This window comes from Humulus lupulus, chromosome 8 (genome assembly GCF_963169125.1).
Source record: "Humulus lupulus chromosome 8, drHumLupu1.1, whole genome shotgun sequence".
Taxonomy (NCBI): Eukaryota; Viridiplantae; Streptophyta; class Magnoliopsida; order Rosales; family Cannabaceae; genus Humulus; species Humulus lupulus.
The window spans coordinates 121,023,482-121,034,957 of NC_084800.1; the positions used below are offsets into that span (position 1 = coordinate 121,023,482).

General features: G+C 36.3%; 1 long non-coding RNA gene across 1 annotated transcript; it reads left to right on the forward strand.

Moving 5' to 3' along the window:
* Window positions 1–248: 248 nt before the first annotated feature.
* Window positions 249–1,945, forward strand: LOC133794046 (uncharacterized). Its single transcript, XR_009875098.1, has 3 exons — window positions 249–385; window positions 467–542; window positions 1,011–1,945. It is a non-coding gene; the product is annotated as an uncharacterized LOC133794046 (long non-coding RNA).
* The last annotated feature ends 9,531 nt before the right edge of the window (window positions 1,946–11,476 follow it).

The window sequence follows — 11,476 nt, forward strand, 5'->3', positions numbered from 1 at the left end:
TAGCATAAGTGCGCTACGCTCGATCGGGTAAGCATAACTATTGGGTATGAACTCATATGGACCTAAGGTTTGGTGTGAGTGTTTCACACATAAGTATAATAGGCCTAGCAGATGATTAAGTCAAAATTATTGAAGTGATAAGGTTTTTATAAGTCAAAAAGTGAAATGATGAGGTGAAAGATGTCAAATTTTGATACAATAAGGCCAAATCATTGAAAATAAAGGATTGTCATCAACCTTATCACTTTGCACGACCAAGACTCTGAAAAACAGAGAGAAAAGAAAACCAAAAACTATTTCTTGGCTGGTTTGAAGAAATTCTAAGGAGATCCAAGTGAAATCAAAGCCAAAGAAGTGGATTAAGCTTAATTGTAGCCTTTTTATGGTAAGTTCTTGTACTTGGAAGTTAAACTATGTTTTTGAATTTTTCTGAGAGCTTATCTATGGTGTTTTATCTTTTTTTAAGATATTTCTTGGTGGTTTCCAAGTGGTGTGAGGTTTAAAAAAGCTAGAAGAGATTGTTTTCGCCGAAAAGTTGCTCGGTAAGTGAAATTTTGTGTTTTATGAGTTTTTTGGGGTTCTTGGAGTACAAACTGATTTTTGATTATTTGATTGAGTTTATAAGAGGGTATATATGTTTATAAATATTTTAATAGATGTGGAGACTCATTTAATTTGGGTGATGATCTTGGAAATTAGAATTTTATCAAAATCGGTATATGATAACTTTATGATGAATTATGTTGGTATTTGGGATATATGGTTATGGCAGGTTATTTGATGTTGATTATTGGTTGATTTTGATATTTGGGGATAGCTAAAATTAAGGGGAAACTCTGTCAAAATTTCTCCAAATGTCTAAGATAAATCTAAGGCTCGATCTAGGTGGCTTAAGGCATTTTAGGCATGATTTGGATATGAAATTTGATATGATGTTTTATGGGTATTTTTAAATGATAGTTCAATATCTTATTGCCATCATTATGATGAGAAATCCATGTCATTGTCAGGATAAGCACATCAACACCTAAGACACCACTTGTTACACGGTGAAATATATTTTGGACAGACGGTAAGTAAAGTACTCAACTGCAACACAAGAATTATATGTTATGTGAAAGTATGCATTATATGAATATTTTGTGAGTAAGTGGTATTAACATACATTGACACTTCATCATAAATTTGTATGCATGGCATTATAGTGATATGGTGAATTATTGTATGATATAAGACCATGCATGATATTATGATGATTAATTATATGATGCCTTAGCAAGTTTTATGCAGCATAAAAGCAAGTTGTAATAAGAAGTTTAAGTTCAGTGCCACTATTTTGAAAAGGCAAATGAAAGTGTTAATAAGTGTAAACGGATGCCTACATTAGGCTTATAGTGGCAGCCCAATAATTTGGGCTAGGTTTTAGTGAACCAATTATATTGTTTGCCATGTTTCTGTTTTTATTTCTCCTCCATATGAGTTATTGTTATATGTATTGACACCACAGTGTGTGGCCGCCTTAACTCTTGAGCCCGACGGGGCAACGATGGAATAAGGTTTTTAATGCGCGTGGTGATGGCTAGTCGGAGGAGAACCCATGGGATTTTATATTATATGTTTAACAAGCCCTGCGGGCATTGACCAATTCAAACAGTGTGCACAATATTAAAGGGCCCAAAATTTAAAAAGAAATTGTGTATGTCCATTGACATTGGGTAATCAGTGGCATTGCATGCATTACTTTTCTTACTGGGCTTTAGGCTCACAGTTGTCTTGAGAAAGAAATGAGTGAATGACATAAGGAGAACTGAAGCATGGTCCTCACCTTGATTTGTACATATGAACATATCGACCTTTTGTGGGTTATTTCAGTTATCAGTGTGATGTTTGTAATAAAGTGTGAAGTTATGTTTTGAAAACATATTTGGTTATTTAATACGTATGTATAATATGTTTGAGATACACTTTATGTTTAATGTAAATAATGTGAAATAAGCTTTCTAAAAAAAAAATAATCTAGACTTCCGCTGAAAGTAATTATGATATAGTTTTAAAACGTAACACCTCAAATATGGTTTTAACTAAAATAAGTGAGGGTGTTACACAATTGGAGTACGCAAGTGCTATAGGGAGTCTTATGTACGATGTCCAATGTACTAGACCTGATATAGCATTTGCGATAAGTAAACTTAGTAGGCTTATTGGGAGAGTCCTATGTTATTACAAGAAAACCAAAAGACTAAGCCTTCACTACTCCAAATTTCCTTCAATCCTAGAAGGATATACAGATGCAAACTGGATATCCAATCTAGGGGACAACTTGTCCACCACTGGTTGGGTATTTACACTTGGTGGGGGTGCAATTTCTTGGGGTTCCAAGAAAACAAACCTGCATATCTCATTCCACTATGGAAGCAAAGTTCATAGCTCTAGCTGCTACTGGCAAAGAGGCCAAGTGGTTAAGAGAATTTTTTATGGAAATACCCCTAATCAAAGAGAATGTATCCACTATATCGATACATTGTGATAGCTAAGCAACATTGGCTAGAGCATACAACAGTGTATAATGGGAAGTCTAGACACATTAGTCTAAGACATGGATATGTAAGAGAATTGATTCAAAGAGGAGTCATCTCAATATCCTATGTGAGAACAAGTGAAAACTTGGCAGATCCTTTCACTAAGCCACTAACGAGAGATTTAGTGGCTACATCATCTTGAAGGATGAGACTTAAACTCCCTAAATAGATTCATGATTGATGGTAACTTATCTTAACACTAGTTACTTAACTAGTATTAGGTTCAATATGCAATAACAAGTCAATCAAGTGAATATTAGTTGTACTCAAAATAGTCTCATCTGAGATGTTGAGTACTTGTGAGTTACCGAGTTGAGGGTTAATATCGAGAGGTTTTTTAATAGAATTCAGTCTTGTGAAGACAAGTATTTTGGGTAACAAAATACTGTAAGAATTCTACCTATATGGACCTAGGGGTGGTGTCGCCTCTCATGAGAATCGAGAGTATTCTCAAGAACGTCCGTGAATGGAAGTGCACATGGGCATTAACGGTGTAAAGCGAGACATAGAGGTCTCAAGTGAACATGGCAAAGATGTGTGTGTTATCACCATTTTTTTATCATGGAAAGATGGTTCAATGCCTAGTGCAACCAAATTTTTAACAAATTTTGTGATAATTACACTATAGTAAAGTTCAAGTTGAAGAACACTTTACTTTATGCACCAATGCAATGACTTCTATAAGAGAGAGTTATTATTTAATCAAGTGGTGGATTTGTTATATTTTAAAATATAATGTTGATTGATTAAATAAGTGTTACAAATTTATTTTTATCTTAATAAAAATCTATAAAATAATAATAAGCAAAGCACAAAGTAAAATTTAGTTTATATTTTATTATAGATGAATATATTTTATATTTGTGACATAATTTTTTTCATATATACATATGAAAAGCTATCTACAATAAAAATACATTATTATAACAATACATTGTTATATTATTTTATAATATAATGTTTTAGATTAAATAAATGTGACAAATAATGCCACATATTGTAACATACAAATGAGAGTTATAACATTTGGATTGTGTGAAATACAAATGTGTAACATATTTGAGAGTTACAATTTCAGTAACAAATTTGTAACTCTCAAATATTGCTCATTATTATGTAGATTTGTTGTTACACAATATTGATTTTAATTTCTCAAAGTCATAAGTGAAATGACTGTTGGAGACTTGGTTTTAACCCCAATAATGTGTTCGGGGGTTACAAAATCAATTGGGAGTAGTTTTGAACGGTTTGGAAAATAGCACAAAATTTGTGCTGAAAAGAGGTTGTGGTCGCGACCACTGGTGTTCCTAACTGCGGCATGTGGAACAGAAGATCACGGCTGCAACCAGTAATTGCTCTGGCCACTACCAGTGAGGCTGACAGCCATAGCCAATTTTCCAATTCAACTTTGAACAGTTCCAACAACTCATGTAACTCCCAAAACTCATTTTTAATTCCAGAAACATCCAATTAAACATTGGTAACAACCATGGGAGTTGATGGAATTTGAAATTCAAAGGGTGTCTCAAAACTCTATAAATAGGAGCTTGTTGCTCACTTGTAAGACACAATTTTTCTATCCACTAGAGCACTTTGTTAGAAAACACCTAGATGCTTGATAATTTCACAGAGCTATTTCCAAATTGTGATAATTCTCTTAGTGCTTGAGTTAGGGGGAAATAAGCTTTTTAACAAAGGTTTCAAACATTGTTCAAGTTTGTGATCCTCAATACTCTTCACTTTGGTGGTGTGAGTGAGAGTGTTCTTTCATTGTTCTTGTTATTTTTCTTTTATTCTATTGCTTTTCATCTTCCTCTATTATTCTCTATTTACTCTTGTATCTTTTGTTATAGAGTTGTAATCTTCTCTGCATCTTTTCACTACTACTTCTAGTTTATTTGTATCATTTTGTCATAGAGTTGTATTTTCTATTACTATTTTCTTCTACTTTTTTCTATATTTACATGTATCTTTTGTTATAGAGTTGTAATCTTATTTAATCAATTATTGTTTATTTGTACTATTTTTTTAGAGTTGTAAGGGGTTTTACCATTTCCATTGAGACAATTTATATTTTTCTAACATACACATATTCCGCACCACCTTATGAAAAGAATAAATTAGAATTATAAGTTAAAACCACAATATGAAATTATAATTATGTATTTAAAATATAGAAATATTTAATCTCCTCTCTTTCTTCTCACATACATTTATATTCACATACCAGTTTTTCTCAAGTGGCACCACTTATGAATAAATATTTTTATATATATTTACAAAAATAACAATATAAATACATTAGTTTTCTTATTTCTTCAAAGAAATAACAAATACGACCAATTTGATCAGACTTACAAATATACATATTAGTTAATGATTTTGGAGTATAAATAAAAGCACTAAACCAACCAAACAAAAACTAACATATATAAATATAAAAAAATGTTAATATTTTTTTTTCTTTCTAACTTCTATAGCATTGAAATTAATTAACACTTTTTTTTGTTAAATTCCAACTTAGTTAATTTGTGTCTTACCTAAATGATAAATTGTTTAATCTTTTTTGTTAGTTTAAAGTGTAGTTGTGTATAATATATAATTTAAATTATAGTTTTTTTATTTATATATTATAAGTGGGGTATTTTTATTTTAAATTAAAAAATTATATATTTATTAAAGAAAAATGGTTAGAAACTTGAATTTGATAAAAAAAATATTAATTTGTTTTAAACTACCACGCTTTTCTTAACTTTTTCCAAAAATAAAAGCTTCAATTTTTTTCATATGACTAAATTTTAATTAATTTTCTTAAAGCATATGACTTAGTTAATTATTTTTAGTAATTAAAATAATTGGTGAAAAATAAGATTCAACCAAATCAAGCTTATCTAATATCACATGGAATTAAATAATAAAAATATAAAAAGAAATTGAAATGGAATTATATTTATTTATCATACCAATTCCGAAAGGGACTTGTCAGCCCTTAGAATATACTAATGATATGTCTATACGTACAATATATACAAATTTGGATAAGTTGGTGAAGTTCATTATTCGTTCCTTCTTTTTTGTCATTTTGTGTATTTACTTTACTCTGTTCCTCGATCCTTCATTCATTCTTGTTTTATCTATTTTTTTCTTTTAACTTTTTCATTTTATTTTCTCATCATATTTTTAGACATGACACGTATTTTGACTCTTTCTCATCCATTCACTCTATTTGGTCATATACATAAATATTAGTGGTTTTTGTCTATGGTTACTGTTGTTCATTTTGTACTTTTGTATATGTGGCTTCAATAATCATTATATATACTCACCTTCTGAATGCATCAGTCGGACATGTCACAAACAAAAAACACTATAAAAGTCCATTACATCAAAATCGTAACACAAAAAAATTAGTCACCTTTTCATTCATCATAAAATTGAATTATTATTCTTATTTTAAAGCTTTCATAATCAAAATAATATATAAAGTAGATACATAATACAACATGTAATTAATTTAAAATAATAAAATAGTTCATACAACCTTATTTTTATTTTTCATTTATAAATTTGTGCAAATTATATAGACCGTTAATATTAAGATATTCACGTGATAGGGTAATGATTACATTTTAGTTCTATACCTACAATATATACATATTGTACAATACACTTACATTTTTTTTAGGAATATAATTTATTAACGTTGAGATTGTAACAAATTATAAAATAAATTTTCTGAGCATGCTTAATTAATTTATGAGTCACAATATTAAATTTATGACCAACATAAGATAAATATACTATTAAAAAAATAGACAACAAAGTTGTAATATTAGCAAATACAATTCCTAGTTTATTTTGATAGATTATATTAATGTTTAAAGTCATGATAAGAGAAAGGGAATTATAATAAACTATGTATACTTCCAGATGATTCCAAGGCTTCGAGTCCAAATCTACTGGTTACACTTATATTAATTAGTAATTAGTGTAACTAATAACTTTTTTTTTGTGTCACAACAATACTACTACTAATAATAATAATAAATAAAATCAACAAGTCTTTTAAATCAACAAAATATATAATATTTGAATCAATTTCATTCAGACAATTATTCATTTTATTTGTTACAATTTTAATTTTTAAAAATTGAATTAAATTTAAATAAAAAATAAAAAATAATAATATTTAATAAAAAGTAATAACTAACAAAAAGATAATTTTTTTAATGATAAATAATAAACCTTTTAAAATTAATTATTTTTTGGATTCATACTTTTGTTGACGCCGTTTTTCGTCAACTTAAAACGTAGAGCAACATAACAATAGGAACTATGGCGCAGACGAATAATACAATAAAACAATAAGAATTTTACGTAGTTCAGCAGTAAACTCTACCTAGTCCACGAGTCAATTTTATTAAGAATTTGGGAATTTCAAGAAATCCTTCAGGGATGAATTCTCCATAAATTCTCTCAAGATATCAAAAATTCGTCCCCTCCAAATGTTCATGACCCCTCTATTTATAGAGGGTTCTCAGAGTTCGTTCCCACATATTTCGGGAAGATACTCCTATTTATTAATGGAAATAATGACATTAAATTCTGTAACTCCTATATACAAGGAAACATCCCCTGAAGACCAGGGGGTATATAACAGACTAGTTAATATCCCTTTAATGTAGGGAAGTTACAACAATAAATATCTTTCGAATGCATGGACTGCGTCTCATCAGATGACCCACTAAGTTGTTCGAGGTCGGCAATCATCATCATACCGGTCAAAGTCTATAGATAAGCTATGAGCTAGGTACATTTCCCCAAGACCAGCTCGGAGCGGGTGGATACCACCGAGGCTGTCACACTCTGAGGTTATACTCGTGCCAGGCTCGGACTACTTGATCCGCAGACACCCGACATCGGGGCATATTCTGATGCTAACTCTTTCGATCTCAGAAAGAACGTCGAGGTTGCCATCTTGCCTCTAGGGTTCGACATCTGGGTCATGCACATGCGGTTCAGATATTTCGAGCTCGCAATTGACGAGTCCAGCTTTCAAGATCACAATCTCAGGTTTCGAAATCTGGGTGTAACATTTTGCCCCCTCAAAAGTATTAGTTTGAATCCTATGAGAAGGAAACTTTTGAACTACTTCCTTCGGGAACCGTTCCGTCACACACTCGAGTATGGACACGCGTCAACTGGGTATTGCTTACTCAAGGTACTCGAGTACCTTGAAACTCTGCCCATGATCGTTCGTCTGCCACCTTTATGGTACCATCATGTCATTTATCCCTAACTGTCGAATATGATACGGAATCTGGCCAATGGCCCAGATTAGTCTTGCCTTTTGCATTCTCACGGGTTTATAAATTGGACTCCAGTCGTCTTCCTCTTTTACTCCCACGTTTATTTCAGAGAGAAAAACGGAAGAAAGAAAAACCAAAACCCTCCTTGCCCATTTCTTGTATGTTCTCGAAGCCAAGTAAACAAAGTAACATTGGACTCTTCGACTTAGTGAGGTCGCACTTGCAACCGCTCGTTCGCTCATCCATTTTTCTGTTTCCTTCGATTGCATTGCGTAAGTTTTCGGTTTATGGCTTTTTTACGTTATACATGTACGTTTTTTTTTTGGTATGCTTTTGCCTCTGTTACATCGTGAGTGCTAGGATTTATGCTAGTTTTGTGCAGTAGGATTAAGGTGCTTCGACTAATAGTCCTTAGGCTCAAACCCAGTTTCTGCGAAAGAAGGTCCAAAAATGGTTCCTTTTCTGGGTTTTCAAATTTTAGGAACCATATCTTGCACACCAAGATATTGGGTACAAAATCAAGGTTTTTTAAGGAATGCACGATTCCCAAAAATATCACCTTTTAGACAACCGCCACCTTTTTTCTCTAATATTTTGGGACTTTTCATAACTGATCCACCTTCCTTCCTTTCGGTGGATTACACGCTCTGAGATTGGTCTCACCTTTTGGATCGAGCCTGCCTTGCAGTCTCGACCATTCGAGCTTAGGTACTATTTATTTCTTTGTTTCTTGCTCGCTCGGCCCTCACCCTTTTACTTTCTTGTTAGATGTCGTAGAATTCGAGGAAGTGGTGGGGGTCAAAGCTCGCAATTCCTTACTCACCAGTAGTTTCGAGCCCGGAATCCCCATTCACTCGGAACCAACGCTTAATTCGGGAATACGAATTGAGACGTGAGCAAGAGGACACTCAAGACCACTTCCGACGTCAAATTGACGAAGTCGAAGAAGGAAAAAGGAAAAGGCTAAGGGTCGCCCTTCATCCAGATCCGGACACCTAGCCCAGACCGATCCCTCTCGACCCTACACTCAAAGTGACAATCGCGTTCAAACTCGGTGAGCTTTAGTTTTCACTGATGGGGGAACCCTCTACCTCGCAGCCGAGGAGAGAATTTTTCAAGGCCGAGCATTACTGGAGCTCGGTCACGTCACTAGGCCAGATAACTGATATTCTGGCCTTTCACGGCATAGGACTATCAGGCTCGCTGAGGTGTCGAGCCCCTACCTCGCACGAGCGGAGGTGCCATGCTCCAGGAGATGGAAATCCTGAAAGCAAGCTGAGATATGCGGCTTGGAGCCAGGAGCATATGAAAGTGGGGGCGATACTGCCCTAGAAGTCTTTTTTCAAGGACTTCACAGACTTCGTCGGGTTGGCCCCCTTCTAGCTCAACACCAATTCCTACAGGGTCCTGTTTTCCCTGAGGTCGCTATATCATGAGCTGAAATGGAAGGGGCCTTCACCAGAAGAGATTTTATATCTCTTTTGCTTGAAGAGCAATCCCTCCCGAGATCGGGGAGGAGACGGCTTCTACTACCTCTCGAGCTATCCGAAAGAGAAGAAGATGTTTGAAGACCTTCCCAATCATCCTCCTGACTTCAAGAAGGCCTTCTTCTGGATAGATGGCCTTGCCCCGTCTCGATGTTATTCGTTCAGACGGATTCGTAAGTATTTCAACCTCCTTCTTTTTTGTGCTCGAACTGTGTTTTTAGGCCCGTACTTAGTTGAAATGTGTTTGAATTTCCAGCCAACTACCATCGCCCTACCCCTACCAAGGCGATGAAGGAGCACAGAGAGACTCTGCTCCAACTTCCTTACGGCAGGAGATCCCTTTCCTATCTCCTGCATGAAGACAAGCTCCGGGCGTGCGGGCTCTTAGGAGAGGATCAGTCTACATCGGACTGGTCCAATAAAAAATACGACCGGTGGGAGCGTGTGCCTCTTCCAACCAGTAACCTCCCTCCAAGGAGAGATGCGAGGCGTCCACCTCCAGTTCATCATAGGAGTCCACAATCGGGGAATGAGGCCAATGACGAGGCCTCAAGCTCAGGCTCGGATGATCAAGGTACAGTGATCCTTAGCTCGAATATGTGGTCCCCCCTCCCTATTAAAGTGTAAACCTGATAGGTTAGTATTATGCAAGGATGATAGGAACCATTTATATGTATGGTCTTGGGTAGATGATAGGGTACATAGGTTTGATAGCTGGCTCGGGAAATATGCACCATGTATAGCATGAACGAGGTATGGAACGGGATAGCCATCCAATACAGGACTAACGACTATAGGGACCTTTCGAGGTTGACTTCCACCTATAGGGAACGCACTCCCCTCGCCTCTTCTGAAGATGGGGGAATTTTGTGGTCGCCGAGCACAAGCTCAGGGGAGAGTTCCAGTTAGGTTTCTCTCCACGTGTCTTTTTATCCCATGTGTGTTTGCATTATGTCGAGTTACTTTATTTTTTGATAACTCATGTTGTGGTGTAACTGTGCAGGCGAGATAGACTCCGACCTTGATAATATTTTGGAGAGTGGCGGGGCCAAAAGAAGCAAACGCCCGAGAGGCTCACAGAAGTCTGAGCGTCCCGCCAAGGTCCTTAACAAGACTGAAAAGACACCTCCTCCACCAACTCCGGCTGCCACGAGCTCGGCTGTGGAGCCGAATCCTCAGGTCAGAGCGTCCACTATGGTCGAGCTCCAACCTCCCATCATGGTTCACTCAACGCTCGGCCCACCTCCGAAAAAACCCTCGGCTTCCATAACACACAAGTTGTCAGTTTCTACTCACATTGATGAGTATGTAGTTGATAATGCTGCTGGACCCCATGGGGCTACACTGGGCTCCGACATTCTATCTCGAGTGGGCCAGAGCTTTAGTGGTTTTGACGCTCCTCATTGGCAGTTTTTGAACAACGCCCGAGACTGCAACACACTTTACGAGAAGAGTGTCGAGCTTACTGCCGCGGCAACCTTTCTTTTCTCGCTACTAGCTGTATTTATAGATGGTCCATATGCTAATGTTGATTTCTTTGTATGCCAGGCTCTTGCTGTCTCTGCTCAGCTCAATTATAAACTGAACAATGAGATCCACTCGAGCAGGTCCTATGCTCAGGAGGCGAAGGATCTTCAACTTAAACTGAATGACGAACTCCAGGCAACAAAAGCCAAGATGGAGACGGGAGTTGAGGAGCTGAGAGCCAAGTCTTCCAAGCTTGAGAAGCTGAATGCCCAGCTCACAGAGCTTGAATAGGAGAATGCTCGGGTCAAGGAGACCAACGCCAAGCTTGAAGAAGAGAAGGCCGCCACTTTTGAGATCATGGAAGGTGAAAAGAGTCGTCTTCTCGAGGAGTTTAAGGAGAAGAAGGACCGAGCAGTCGACATGGCCATGTATAGAATATGGGCCAACAATGTCGACCTCGACACCAGCTTCTTAGGCCCCCTTGAAGCGAAGCTCGTGGCTCAATGGCAGGCTCGACTGGATGATGAGGAGACTGCCCGAGATGAGGCGGAGAAAGCCGGAGGGAGCGCTGATGCTGAGAAGGCCAAGGAGAATGCTCCTTCTTAATTCTTGCCTCGGGGCTGTGTCCCTTTGA